This window comes from Elephantulus edwardii, unplaced genomic scaffold (genome assembly GCF_000299155.1).
Source record: "Elephantulus edwardii isolate Elephantulus edwardi_28Jun2011 unplaced genomic scaffold, EleEdw1.0 scaffold00057, whole genome shotgun sequence".
NCBI lineage: Eukaryota > Metazoa > Chordata > Mammalia > Macroscelidea > Macroscelididae > Elephantulus > Elephantulus edwardii.
In genome coordinates this window covers 10,253,457-10,268,589 of record NW_006399807.1, presented here as the reverse complement: position 1 = coordinate 10,268,589, position 15,133 = coordinate 10,253,457, and positions in this window count along the sequence as shown.

The window sequence follows — 15,133 nt, the reverse complement described above, 5'->3', positions numbered from 1 at the left end:
TGGGAGCCACGAGACTCACCCATTCCTCCTTGGGAATCCTTGAATCCCTGTTGTTGAGCCTCGATCTTCACTGAGGGCCAGTCATCAACTGTTTAAGTGTTCAATTATCAATAAGCTGAAGTCTGTAGGAGGCCATAATGGCCTTGCTTTAAGTGGTTCACTGCTCCCTCAGCTCACCACGCTGTCTCTGCCTCCGCTGCCATCTTGGATCTCTGACCCTCTGCATTTCTAAACATGATGTCCATCTCCAAGGAATAGCCTCTCCTAGCAACATGGCCAAAGCGTAAGAGATAAAACTTTATCACCTTTGCCTCCAAGGAGTATGTATTCTAGGAGGCAAAGATAATAAAGACAATACATATCTGTTAAAGACATAGCTAGTGAAGAACAAGACAGATCTCTTTGTTCTTTTGGCAGTCCATGAGATATTCAGCACTCTTCTCTAACACCATAGCTCAAGGCATCAATTCTTCTTCTGTCATCCTTATTCATTGTCCAGCTCTCAGTTGCATAGCAAGTGATTAAAAAGACCACGGCCTGAATCAGGCACACTTTAGTTCTCAAACTGATACCATTGCTCCTCAATAATTTGAAGAGGTCCCTGACAATGCAATATGTTGCAGTGCAATATGTCTCCTGATCTCCTGACTGCTGGAACCAAGGGTATTGATTGTGGATCCGAGTAAGACTAATTCATTGACAGTTTCAATCTTTATCTATTATGATATTTCCATTCTGTCCAGTGGTAAGAATAATTTCTTTTTCTTGATGTTAAGATGCAATCCATATTGAAGGCTGTATTCTTTGAACTTCTGTAGCAAACACTACAAGTTTTTCTCGCGACAAACACGGTTATATTATCTGTATAATGTAGTTTATCAATGATTCTTTCTCTGATCCTGACGTCACATTCTCTGTAAAGCCCAGATGCTCCAGTAATTCGCTCAGTATACATATTGAATAGGTCTGGTGAAAGGATATAACTGTGACACACAAATGTCTTAATTTTAAACCATATTATGTCCCCTTGCTCTGTTCACACAACAGCCTTTGGTCTAGGTATAGGCTTTGCATGAGCACAATTAAGTAATAATTGATGTTTGTTGTTATGTGCTGTTGAGTTGCCTGTGACTCACAGTGACTGTATGCACAACAGCTCTGAAACCTGTCCTATCCTGAGCCAATTTCACTGTCTCTGACATACTGAACCTATTACCCCAGTTACTCTGTCAGTCCGCCTCATTCAAGACCTTCTTCTCTTGCACTGTCTCTCCACCCTTCCAAGCATAACGTCCTTCTTCAAGGACTGGTCCCTCCTGGTAACATGCCCAAAGTATATCAGACAGAGCTTCAAAATGCTTGCCTCCACTGAGTAGCTTGGTTTCACCCTCTCCAAAATAAACCTGTTTGTTCTCTTGCCAGTCCATAGAACGTTCAACACTCTTCTCCAGTACCACAACTCAAACATATCAACTATTCTTCTGTCTTCCTTAGTCATTGGTCAGCTCTCTGATACATAACAAGTAATTGCAAAGACCATGACCTGGATCAGGCATACCTTAGTCTCCAGACTGACGTCATTCCTCTTTAATATCTGGAGAGGGCTCTGACAGCAGACTTTCCAAATGCAATTAATATTTTTATTTCCTGACAGCTGGTGCCAAGAGAGTTGATTGTGGACCTGACCACGCTGAAATTATTAACAAATTTAATCTCCTCTCCATCTATCATGGTGTGGCCAATTGGTCCAGTGGTGAGAATCTGTGTTTTCTTGATGTTGAGGACTATATTAATGACCATACATAGGTTTAACAGACAATTTTTATACATTCATATTAGTATATGTTTTAAAAATACCTATGTAGATAACAGCACCAAAAAAAAGGTGGAGAGTTAAACAAGCTTTATAATCATAGACAAATACCCTCAGAGAACAAACTGATGGTTTGGGAACTTCAAACAATAGTCTTAGGGTATAATCAGGGTCAATTGGCATAACATAATTCACAAAGACAATATTTGACTTTGTTGAGTAGTGATGAAGGTCTTATAAGCTTTTGAAAGGACATCTAAATGTGCAACTATTGGTCTCTTTGGGGTTTTATGGAACAAAGAAGAGTTCTGAAAAGCAAATACATGTGGAAAATAATTAGTCCAAAGGACTAATGGACCAGGTTGACCTCAACGTCCAAGATCCTGTGGCAAGAAGAACTAGATGGTGCCTGTTTATCACTGCTGAATACTCTAAAAAGGGACCACAATAGAAGGTCCTGGGCAGAGTGGGTGGTTGTGGTTGGCGGGGGAATGTAAAACAAAACTTTAAAAAAGGCAAGCTTATTGGTCTGAAAGAGACTGATAAAATCCCTGAGACAATGATCCTTAGTCACCCTCGAACTTGGAACAAAACTCACCTTTATGGCTCAACTCTCATCAAACAATAAGCAGTTTTTACGTCATCCATAATACTAGATAGCGATACTCACTTTGCAAAATAACCAATCGTAGAAGGTCAGAAGAGCAGTATTTGTCTAAGGATAAAGCCCAGATGGCAGGAATGGGGAGGATAGGAGATGAATGGAAATCAAAAGTATATTAAAGGAAATGGGGAAAGTGTGATTACATTATGGGCATGATAAGTTACGTCATAAAACACAATGCATATGAATGGCAAACTAGTTCACAATAAAAATTATTTTTAAAAAGTATAGCAGAAATCGACATTTTTTTTTCCAAAGCTCTAACAGTAATTTTAACTGATAGTAAGACTTGGGGGTCATAGATTCATTTCACTTCAGAAATCATCAGGAAGAAGGAGGATGCAGAGTTTAGGAGAACTTGATGGAAAGGGGTCTACCATTTTTCACAGGAATCGCTAATTATAAAGGAACTTTTCTTGCTATCGCCAAATAATATGTTGTTGTTGTTAAGTGCCGTCGAGTCGCAGGCGACTCCTAGCGACCCTATGAAGGAGAGTCCTCGACGCTTGGGTGCCTTTCATCCTCTCTCCAGGTTCATAGGGTTTCCGGAGGCATGCTATTATGAAAGTGGATGCTACTCCTCCTTCCACGCTTGTTTTAATCGGGGAGCTCCACCCCACTCTGTCTGAATTGGGTAACCAACCATGAATAATATTATAATCAAAGAATTATGCTGACAGGGCTGAAAAAATAAACATTTAATCATTCACTCTTAAGATTGTGTGAAATTGATTGTTCTACCACTTGTAATAAATTAATTTAAAGGACACTTTTTTCCTTAGCACAAATCTATGGAAGAACATTTCCATCTGTAATGGCACATTTAAGTCTACAGTTTGTACATACAGCATGTGACCACAATTGATATTTACAGAATTTTCTCAGAAGTATTTTTTTCAGCAATATTATTTTATTTTAAAATGTCGTCACTTCACAGCCATCCAAAATACTTCAGTAAGTCTAATTTTTCTGAAGTGGGAACGACTTGTATTTTATTTGGAAAATATTACTGTATTTTCTAAAAGTAAATATTGAATATGCTATACGTTTTCAAAGATCTACTGGCATGTTTTTATTCTTTTCTTTTCCATCTCTTAAAAAAATCTACAAAGACCCTAGAGATAACAGGCTTGGAGCACTTGCTCTCTTACCAACCTCCTTATATTGGGTCCTCAGCACAGTATGCTGCAGCTCCGCCATTGTCCACTAGGGGAGCTCTGCTCCTCAGGTCCAAGGAGAGAGGACTTCTCTTTTTTTCAATTTTTCTAACAGAAATAAGCCTCACGGACATTTTCAGAACAAAGGCTTCAGATAAATCAAGGGAGAAAATAAAAATTAAAAAATTAAACAATGTGAGTTCCAAAGAGCAAAAATGATTTCTGAATACTAGCTGCTCTGCCGAAGAAAGATGGACAATTCCCTGTACTGTTTACAATCACTGAAAATACTCTGGTGGGTCAGCTATGAGTCCGTTCCCATTCGACGACAATGAGAGAGAGAAAACTAATTTATGCTGTTTTGATTAACACAACTCTCTTTTTCCTTTTGTGAACCCAGTGATAATATTTAACTGGCCTTGAAGTGAGATTTAACTTTGTTATTGTTATGTGCTGTCAAGTTGTAAAAAACTCCTAGCTGATCCTCCAGCAGGTTTTCAGCGGCTGTGAATCCCACAGGATGATTTTGCTCATCTTTCTCTTGCAGAGCAGCTGGTGTATTCGAACTGCCTACCTTTGCGGTGGTGCCACTAGGTCACCAGCAATTTAGAAGGGACCTCTTAATCATCTTCTCTGGCTTTTTTCCTGGATTCTCCCAATCCCTGCTGCTCTTCCCTGATAACTTTTCCTGTTCAGCCATCCTGGTTTTCCTGATTCCATGTCCACTGGCCGAGGCAAAGCTCTCCCTGGACTCTCACACTAATACTGCTGGTACTTCTTTAGCCCTCATTTAGTTCTATGTTTCTGTCAGCCCTGGAAGCTTTAATCTTGTTACCTGGTGAGCTTGCTGGAGTCTGACTTGACTCTTCATCCCCTCACTGTGGAGCCATGACTATTGGCAAGCCTGGGGTACAGTCAGGATCTGAGTCCAGCTCTTCTAACACCTTGTATTGGGATCTGCCATACCATAATCTTTCCTTCAAGGGGCTATACATGAAGACATAGAGCACAACTATGACTGTAACAACAAAAGAGGTCAGTGCCAGAAGAATGGAATGGGATAGATTGAATATGTTGTTGTTGTTGTTGTTGTTGTTGTTATGTGCTGTCAAGTTGCTTACATAAGAACCCTAAACCCTTCTCTATCCAGTGCCAACCTCACTGTCTCTGATACACCTACTCCCATTATCCCAATCACTGAATCAATCCATCTCATCGAGGGTCTTCCTTTTTTGCACTGTCCCTCCACCCTCCGAAACATTATATCCCTCTACAAGATGCCCACAGTATGCCAGACAAAGCTTCAGAATTCTTTCCTTCAAGGAGCATCCCAGCTTCACCCTCTCCAGAACAAACGTCCTCAAAGGCATCAATCCTTTTTCTATCATCCTTAGTCACTGTTCATCTCTGACAAATAGCAAGCAATTGCAAAGACTATGACCTGGATCAGGTGCACCTTAGTCTCCAGTCTGATGTCATTGCTCTTCAGTACTCTGGAGAGGCCCCTGACAGCTGGCTTTCCTAATCCAATTCATCTCTTGATTTCTGGGCTGCGGAGCCAAGCAAACTAAAACTGTTAACTCTCAATCTCGTTGCCATCCATAACAATACTGTCAATTTGCCAAGTGATGAGAATCTTCGTTTTCTTGCTATTGAACTTCAATCCATATTGAAGGCTGCAGATCTTGACCTTCTGCAGCAAGCACTTCAGATCCTCCTCAGTTTCAGCAAGCAGGGCTGTGTCATCTGCATAATGCAGGCTGTTGATGAGTCTTCCTCTAATCCTGATGCCACATGCCTCCTCGTACAGCCCAGTGTTCCGGATGATCTGTTCTGCATACAGATTGAAAAACTATGAAGACGGAATACATCCCTGGTGGACACCCTTCCTGATTTTTAACCGTGCAGTGTCTCCTTCCTCTGTTCTGATGACTGCCTTCTGGTTCAAGTATAGGTTTTGTAAGCACAATCAAATGTTCTGGGATTCCCATTTTTTTCAGAGTCAGCCATAGCTTGTTGTGATCCACATAGTCAAAAACCTTTGCATAGTCAATGAAGCACAGATAGACATTTCCTCTGTTACTCTCTGATTCTGCCAATATCCATCTAACATTAGCTATAATATCCCTAGTACCACAGTCTCTTCTAAACCCAGCCTGCACATCTGGCAGTTCTCTGTTGACATGCTGCTCTAGTCTTTTTTGGATAATTTTCAGTAGAAACATGCTTGCTTGTGATATCAAGAAGACAAAGATTCTCACCACTGGACCGATTGGCAGCATGAGGATGGATGGCGAAGAGATTGAGATTGTTCACAGCTTCAGTTTGTTTGGCTCCACAGTCAACACTCTTGGCACCAGCAGCCAGGAAATAAAAAAACATATTGCCATGGGAAAGTCTGCTGTTAGGGACCTCTCTAAAGTACTCAAGAGCAATGGTGTCTCTCTGGAGACTAAGGTGCATCTGATACAGGCCATGGTCTTTGCAATCACTTGTTATGCATCAGAGAGTTGGACAATGACTAGGGAGGATAGAAGGAGAATTGATGCCTTTGAGCTGTGATGCTGGAGAAGAGTATTGAATGTACCATGGACTGCCAAGACAACAAACAGATTCATCCTAGAGAGGGTTAAACCAAGCTATACCTTGGAGGCAAGTATTCTGAGGCTTCATCTGACATACTTTGGACATGTTGTAAGGAGGGACATGTCCTTGGAGAGGGACATCATGCTTGGAAAGGTGGAGGGACAGCGCAGAAGGAGAAGACCCTCTATGAGGTGGATTGATCCAGTGACTGGGGTAATCAGGATGGGTGTGTCAGAGGCAGTGCGATTGGCCCAGGATAGAGCAGGGTTTAGGGCTGTTGTACATAGGGTCGCTATGAGTCACAACCGACTGGACAGCACATAACAACAAAAGCAACTAACACACAAATCTTGATCTTGAATTCTAAAAATAAACAAGTAAATGTACAGGGAGAAAACCTAACAAACCATCTACCTTTTCTCAGTTGGCTCAAGTTTTCACTGAGAAACATATCTCCTTCAGCTGTTACTGGTTTTTAAGGACTCACAGTTTATTCTGCCAGAATATTTTCCATGTACTCTGGATTTAGATTTAATCGCTGGCCAAAGCCAAATGTTAAGAAGCAACTTCAAATTAGCGCTGCAGAAAACTGACAATAAACAGCCTGTTTGGTGTAAAAGTGTAAGGTAGGTACTAATATCCATGACTTTTTTTTCTCCTATATCATGAGGTTTTCTCTCTGGAGATGCTTAGCTAAATCAACTGCTTCAACTTTAATTTGATCTTTCATTTTTTATTTTTTTAATTGTCCTACAGTTACATCTTCATCTTTTCCTAGTTCCTAAATAGTGCAGTGTATTTACTATTGTATTCTTTTCAAAACAACCTTAATAGGAAACAATCATTTCCTGTTTATGATTCCCTTAATGATTTAGTGCCCATTCATAGTTGTTACCTTTGTTTTATTAAGTGCTGTAAATGGTGAACGTGTGGGGGAATCTGTTCCTTCTTCTTTATTTATTATCTGACAATTTTTCAGCCAGCAACTTTCTTTCAACTACTCTTTGTCCACACTGAACTATACTTTTTGTAGTGAAGGTAGATAAATATTTGCTCCTTGCTTCTTTTTAAATTTACTTTTTTAAATTGTGGTTTACAAAGAGATTAATTTTCATTCATTTGTTCATATACATTTTCCTCCCTTCTCTCCAGTTTACTTGGTAACACTTGTTCTGTTCCAGATTGTTAATTGTCATACATATAATGTCTAATCATCTGTTCTTTTCAGACTGTCTTTCTCTTTGCCTATTTCAGTGCAGTGCTTATTGTCTATACATTATTTTCCTACCCAACTCCTATTGTCATAACAGAAGTCTTATTATACATTATTTGTCCTTTTGTTACTGAGGTATATCATTTACCATAACGTTTTCCAGACTCATCTATGTTGTATATTATTTTACTTGTAGTGCATCCACATAATAGAGTATTATATGCAGCATCGGAAAAAATACTACTTTCCATTTATGTATCCATTTCAGAATGTTGTGTTTGTGACCTGTTTTTGTTGTGTGCCATAGAGTCAGAACTGACCTATGGTTGACCCTTTCGTGGGTTTTCAGAGGCAATTAATCACATGGGAGGAAATTGCTCATATTTTTTCTGGGGAACAACTGGTGGATTAGAACAGCCCACCTTCAGAATTGTAGCACAGCTTCTTGCCACTGACCAATAAACTTTTAAAAACATAACTTTAAACAAAGTAAGTAACTTTTCAAGGTCACATTATTTTAAAATTGGTGGCCAATTCTACTTCCTACCTGGTGGGTCTCAGTCTGGAAGCTCTGCTGAAACTTGTCCACCATGGATTCATGCTGGTATTTCAAACAGCAGTGGCACAACTTATTAAATCACAGCAACATATCAGCCATCACAGTAAAACAAACTGACAGATGAGTGGAGTACATGGTTCTGCATATTCCATGGACTACCAAAAGCACAAGCAAATCTGTCTTAGAGAAGTGCAGTCAGAGGACAAAGCGTTGTAAAACGTTGACTCATGTATCAGGAGAGGCAGTCCCTGCAAAGGGACATGACGCTTGGAAAAGTAGAAGGTCAGTAAAAGAGAGGAAGACCTTAGCAATGTAGACTGACACAATGACTGCAGCCATGGACTTATTTAAATTCAGCAACAATTGTGAGGCAGGCACAGGAGCAGGAAGTTTTCTTTTTGTTGTGCATTGGGTCACACAACAACTAATAACAATACCTTCTCATCTCTGAACCAATGCACTTGATTCAAGTCATAACATTTAAATTGGTTTGTATGTAACTGAAAGTTAGACAATGACTATGGAAGACAAAAGAAGAATTAATGTCTTTGGATTGTGGTGCTGGCAAAGAATATTGACTATATCATCAGCAATCACAAGAATAAACCAATCTGTCTGAAGGAAAATGCCACCAGGGTGCTCCTTAGAGGCAAGGAAGGTAAAATATCTTTTCACATACTTTGGGCATCTTGTCAGAAGAGGTTAGTCATTGGGAAAAGCTACATGCTGGGCAAATTAACAGGTCAAAGAAAGAGAGGAAGACCCCCAAAAAGAGAGACTGACACATAACCACTCTGGAAAGCAGTTTGGCACTTCCTCTAAAAGCTGAACATAGAAATTCCATTTGATCCCACTATTCCACTTCTTGGAATATATCCTGAGAAAATGAGAACCGAGGCACAAATGGAGACTTGTATACCAATGTTCATAGTAGTGTTACTCGCCATTGTAAGAATACAGAAACAGCCCAAATATCCAACCACAATCAAATGAATTGAGAAATTATGGCACATTCAAACAATGGAATACTATGCAGCATGCAGGAGCAATAATTTTGTAAATTACTACCTAATTTAGGAGGGACCGGAGAGCATTATGCTGAATGAACTAACTCAGTCCCATAAGAACAAATACTGTATATGGCCATTATTGTAGAACAAGCACGAGGATCTAAGGAGGGTAGAGGGGGGGGTGGCCAGAGAGCTAAGGGGTGGGGGGAGTTAATCATAATTGAAGGGTGGCAGAGGTGTGTGTGAAGAAATGAAAAAGATCCAGTGTGAAAAAAATGTATTTGAACTTCGTAAATAAACCAGTATATAAAAAAGAGTGAGAGAGACTGGCACAATGACTGCAACAATGGTTTGAGCATGAATTGAGATTATGAAGATGGTACAGCATAGGGAAGGGTTTCAATCTGTTGTTCATACTGTTGCTATGAGTGATAGTGAACTTGATAGTGCACTTGATAGTGCCTAATAACAGCATCAGTATCTAGATGTTTTGAACCCCTTATTTGTTCCCTTAAGCTACCCATATTTCTACATGTAATTCCTTCAGGATGATCTATTTATTTGAGTCACTTGGGAGTAAATTGTTATTGCTATCAGGATCTAATTGTCACATATCAAATTTTCACATTGCAACATTTTCCCTATTTGATTACCCTTCTTTTGATTTTACTTGCAAAGTTTTTCTCATACAATTCACAAATTGTGTAGCGTGCAGTCACTCTGGTAGGCAGTATGGTGCTTTCTCAAAAAGTTGGAAATACCATTTGACCCAGCAATTCCACTACTGGGAATATACCCTAAAGAAACAAGAACTGCCACCCAAACAGATGTATGCATACCCATATTTATTGCAGCTTTGTTCACAATAGCAAAGAGTTGGAAATTACCCAAGTGCCCATCAACGAACGAATGGATAGAGAAGGTTGGTATAGTCACACAATGGAATACTATGCAGCACTGAGAAACAAGGAATTAATAAAATATTATATTAAATGGGTGACCCTGGAGGACATTATGCTGAGGGAAATCTCTCAGTCACAAAAGGGCAAATACTGCATAATGCTACCGTTTTAAAACAGGACTGACATGGGAGTTGGGAGGAAACTAAGAAACGAGGAGATAAATAATAAGGACTCCATTTAAATAGATGAGGGAAAGAACTGTCTAAAAGAATATATGATTAGGTATTATTTGCATAACAATACTCCAGAATAAGAGGTGCATAGCAAGTGGACTATGGTGTGGGGGAAGGGAGGAAAGTGCAACAATGAGGAATCTTTTTAAAGAGAAAAGCAAACTGAGGAGGGGGAGTAGGAAGGAAAATGCAAAAATGAATGAATGGAAATCTAAGATTTCTCTAAACTTTGATTAAAATATCAATTGTTGTTGCTGTTGTAATGTGCTGTCCAGTTGTCTCCGACTCATTTGCCACCATATATACAACAGTCCTAACCCTTGCTCTATCCTGTGCCAATCTTATTGTCTCTGATACACCTACCCTTATTACCCCACTCACTTAATCAATCCATCTCATTGAGAGTCTTCCTCTCCTGTGCTGTCCCTCCACCCTCCCGAGCATGTTGTCCCTCTTCAAGGACTGGTCCCTCTTTACAACATGTCCAAAGTATGTCAGACGAAGCCCCAGAGTCCTTGCCTCCAAGCAGCAGTCTAGTCTTACCCTCTCTAGGACAAACCTGTTTGTTTCCCTAGCAGTCCATGATATACTATCAAGTAAAAAATGGGGGGAGGGAATAGAAGCAAATGAAAATACAACATACCAAAACAAAACAAAATAAAAAAAATTATGGAGCAACAATCCCATAGACTGGACTAGGCTATGACCTTCTTTCCCAAGACTGGGAGTCAACAAAGGCTCGCTTGCTTTCACTTCCCTTTCTGCTATTGGCTGCTCCACACCTGTCTTTCAGGAAAACATTCCCTCTTTTCTCTCTTTTCACTTTAATGCTTTTTCACAGCTTATCTCTACCCTGTACCAACCGTGCCTCTGTTTTATTCCCTTCATAAATCTTTTTCACTTGTTTTGAGACATTGCAAAAAAAATTGTGTAGCTAAGTTATCATTCTAATTACTTCTAGATATTGTATCATAATTAGGAAAGTGTCCCCACTTCCAGGCTATAAAGGAATGAATCTCTGTTTCTTCTTGGTAACTTTGTGGTTTTCATTTTTGACATTGAGATTTCTGATCCAGTTGGGATTTCTCACAATCTCTTCTTATATCACTTCTTGGCATAAACTTTATTGGTTTGGAATTTGCTATTTTCTAGGGAGGGTCGTAACAGGGAAAGTTATAATCTGTTCAGAACATTACAGATCAGAAGATAATTTCAAATAATAGTTGTTCTTATTGTTATGTACTCTCAAGCTGGCAATGACTCACAGCTGACTCTCTGGCAGGATTTGAGAGGCAGTAGTACATCACGCAGAAAGAGAGGGCTCATCTCTTTCCTGTGGAGTAGCTCGAGAGGTCAAACCATGGGCCTTCGGGTTAGCAGTGCAACTCCTCATCACTAAGGCCCCAGAGCTCCCTTCCCATACAAGTGTTGGTGTGAAATCAGCTCCTGTGGCACAATAGGCTAGGACACAGTACTTAAAAAGGGTGTTGTCATTGTGTACCATCGAGTTGGAACCAATCCACAGTTGACTCTCCAATGGGTTTTCAGAGGTAGTTAATCGCAGAGAAGATTGTTCATCAGTGACAATAATAACCATCCCAAATCTTCTTGTTGTGAGTCAATTACAATTCATAACAACCCCATAGCCAGAGTAAAACTACCCCACAGGGTTTCCAAAGTTTTCAATCTTTCTGGAAGCAGAGTTTCTCATCTTACTCCTGTAGAGCAGAGAAGAGCTTAACCACTGTACTGCCCTGCCAGGGCTCCTTTGACGACAATAAGCAGCTTTCATTGAGAATTAGCTCATTCCCAGGCATTTTAGAGGCGCTATATTATTTGATCCTCATACTTAATTGAGAAACAAGCCATATAATCATTCTCCTTTTATAGATAAAGAAAGTGAGGCTCAGGGAGGTTAAGTCACTTTCTCAGAGTTACTCAGTCACTAAGTACTGGTGATGAGGTTTGAACCTGTGCACGAGACTCTAGAGTTATAGCTTTTAAACCATTAGACTTTACTACATTCAACCTTCAGAGAAATTCTGTGAAGTAGGCTATTATCATTCCTATACTACATGTGAGGAAACTAGGAGAAGAAAACAATTGACTGTTATACAAAGTTGAGATCTGAGTCTGGCTGGAATCCAGTTTTTGGATCGGAAAGACCAAGATTTTTAACTCCCCCATCTCTGCCTCCCACATCTATCCAAACAGCCAGAGTTATACCCAGAAGAACCTATCCTATTTAAGGAGACCAGACTGTAGATGCAGCAGGGTAAAAAATATTTAGTCCTGACCTGGTTGGGCAGTTGCCAACACCTCCCTGGCTGGGATGGGGCAGCCACTCACTGCCATGGGAGCCCTGCCTTTCTGTCTGGATTCTGACAATAGAGTGACGACTGATAGCACAGTAATAATAACTTCCTTGGGAAATGCAATAAAATGAGTGGCAGGGGAAAAATTACTTTCACTTAGTAATATGGGGGGGAAATGTGTCTGAATGAAATGAAAACTTTCAGCAGGGCTTAAATCAGGATACTCACAGGGGACAAATGATAGCCCTTGTAAAATTGTCCACAGAAAATGTGAAATAAATTGGTTTAGGAAAGAATTGAGATATGTATGTATATTGGGACAGATACACACACACACACACACAAAATGGAACACATGGATATGTTTAATCGACTCTAGAACATAGCTTTTATATTAATTTGTTCAATTTTCACATTTCTAAAATCATCATGCATCATGCAATTGGTAGTATCATGGATTTGATGAAAAGCCACACAAACATCTATCTGAATAAAAAAACCCCCACACATCATCCTGAAAAGACTCACTTTACATTCATGATCATGCAATTAAAATTATATACTCTTTGTCCTTGGATCGTTCATTCACTATCTTTTGGATGATTTTCTATATTTTCTTTTCTTAATCTCAATTCCCATTCCCATTTTTGTCTTTTTTTTACTTTGTTTCCTGCTTATCTAAGAAAACCGATGCACTCAGACAGTGGCCAAAAGAACAACAACAAAAAATATATCTTGGAGAAAATTCAGCCAGAATGCTCCGTAGAGGCAAGAATGGTGGAACTTCCCCTCACATACCTTGGGCATGCTGTTTGGTAGGAAAGAGGAGACCATTACTTGGAAAGAGACATCATGCTTAGAAAGGTGGAGAGTCAGTGAAAGAGAGGACGACCTTCAGGGAAACGGATTGTTACAGTGATTGTGGCAATGGGCTCAAGTGTGTGGGAGAAATTAAAGGTGGTGCAGGCTAGGATAGGGTTCAGACCTTTGGTTCGTAGGGTAGCTGTGAGTCATACTTGATTCAACAACAATAACAATATTTCATCCCGAAAGCTATTGTCAAGGTCACCACTGACTTCTGCTTTATTGAATCAAATGATCAGTTTCCATATCTCCTTGTACTGGCCCTGTCTGCAGCTGATCCCCCTCTCTCTGTGATATACTTCTTTCACTTGACTCCCAAGGAGTCAGGTACCTGCCTCACTTTTCTGTCTTTTTGAAGGAATCCTCATTTTCTCAATCAATCACTCTATGTTCAAATACTCCAAGGAGTAGTCTTTGATTCTTTTCTTTACTCTTCTCATCACTCACTCCCTTAGTGATATCACCCCAGTCTCATCACTCCCCAAACTATCAATATGCCAAAGATATTCATCTCTAATTCACGCTGCTTCCGAACTTGGTTCATATGCCTCTTGGATGACTTAGGGATATTTCAAACTCAACACATCCTCCACCCAACAGCCACCACCATTTCAACAGCCACTTCTTCATCTCAGTTGATGGTGAGTTCCACCCTTTGCACTGCTCAAAACTGCTCTGGAGTCAGCAGTGGCACTATTTCTTTTCTTACACTTCACAACCAGTACGTAAAGAAATCCCACAGCTTCTACTTAAAACACAACCAGTCAGAATCCAACTACTTCTCAACTCCTCCATTGATAGTAACCTTGTCCACTTATTTCTCATTATCTATATTGTCTTGGACAAAATTCTATCATCATCTGCTCAAAATCCTCTATTCCTACCTGGAGTCAAAGACAAAGTCCATGAATCCCTTTTCTCTCTTACCTGTCTTAAGTTCATTGCCTAATACTGCCTTCTGACAAGCAATGCTCACTCAGCTCCACTCACCCAGGTCTACTTCTTCCTTGAACACTCAAGGTACATCCTTGTCTTGGGCTCTTTGCATTAGCTTCTTTATATAGGATATTCTTTCTTCAGGCATAGATATAACTGACTTTATAGTTTCTCTCAGATCTTTGCTCCAGTGTTTGAATCTCGCTAAGTCCTACACTGTACCTAAAGTATGTGGAAAGCTACCTTCTGTCCCCTGCTCGAGATTCTCCTTATCCTGATCTAATTTGGGTTAGAAAGTAAGTTCTTTGAGTACAGGTATCTTTGCTACATTAAAATGCAATTACTTGTGATATTATAGCTACTAGGTTGACTCCTTCACTTCTCTGAAGCTTCTTTTCAAAAAATACTTTCTCACTAAGAGTTAGTTCTCTGACCACCCTCTTCAAAATTTTAAGTCTTGCTCATACTCCTGATATTTTATTTCCCCTTGTTAGCATTTTTTTAAGTGGCCTAGTGGGTAAGCAAAGGGAAGAATTCAAGAAGTTAAAAAGCGGAACAGAAGATTTCAAAGGGCAGCTTATTAAGAAGACAATTTAAAGTATAATGAAATGTGCAAAGAGTTGGAGTCAAACTTGATTGTTTTGCACAAACTCGCTTGGCATTTCTTAAGCTGAAGGAACTAAAGAACAAAATTAAGCCTCAAACTTCAATACTTAAGGATGAATGCTGAGGGCAGAATGTTGTACGACACAGAAAGCATCAAAAGAAGATAGAAGAAATACATGGAGTCACTATACCGAAAAGAATTGGCTGACACAGAAGAATTTCATTAGACGAGATATAATCAAGAGGAAATCATGATGAAGGAGGAAGTGCAGGCT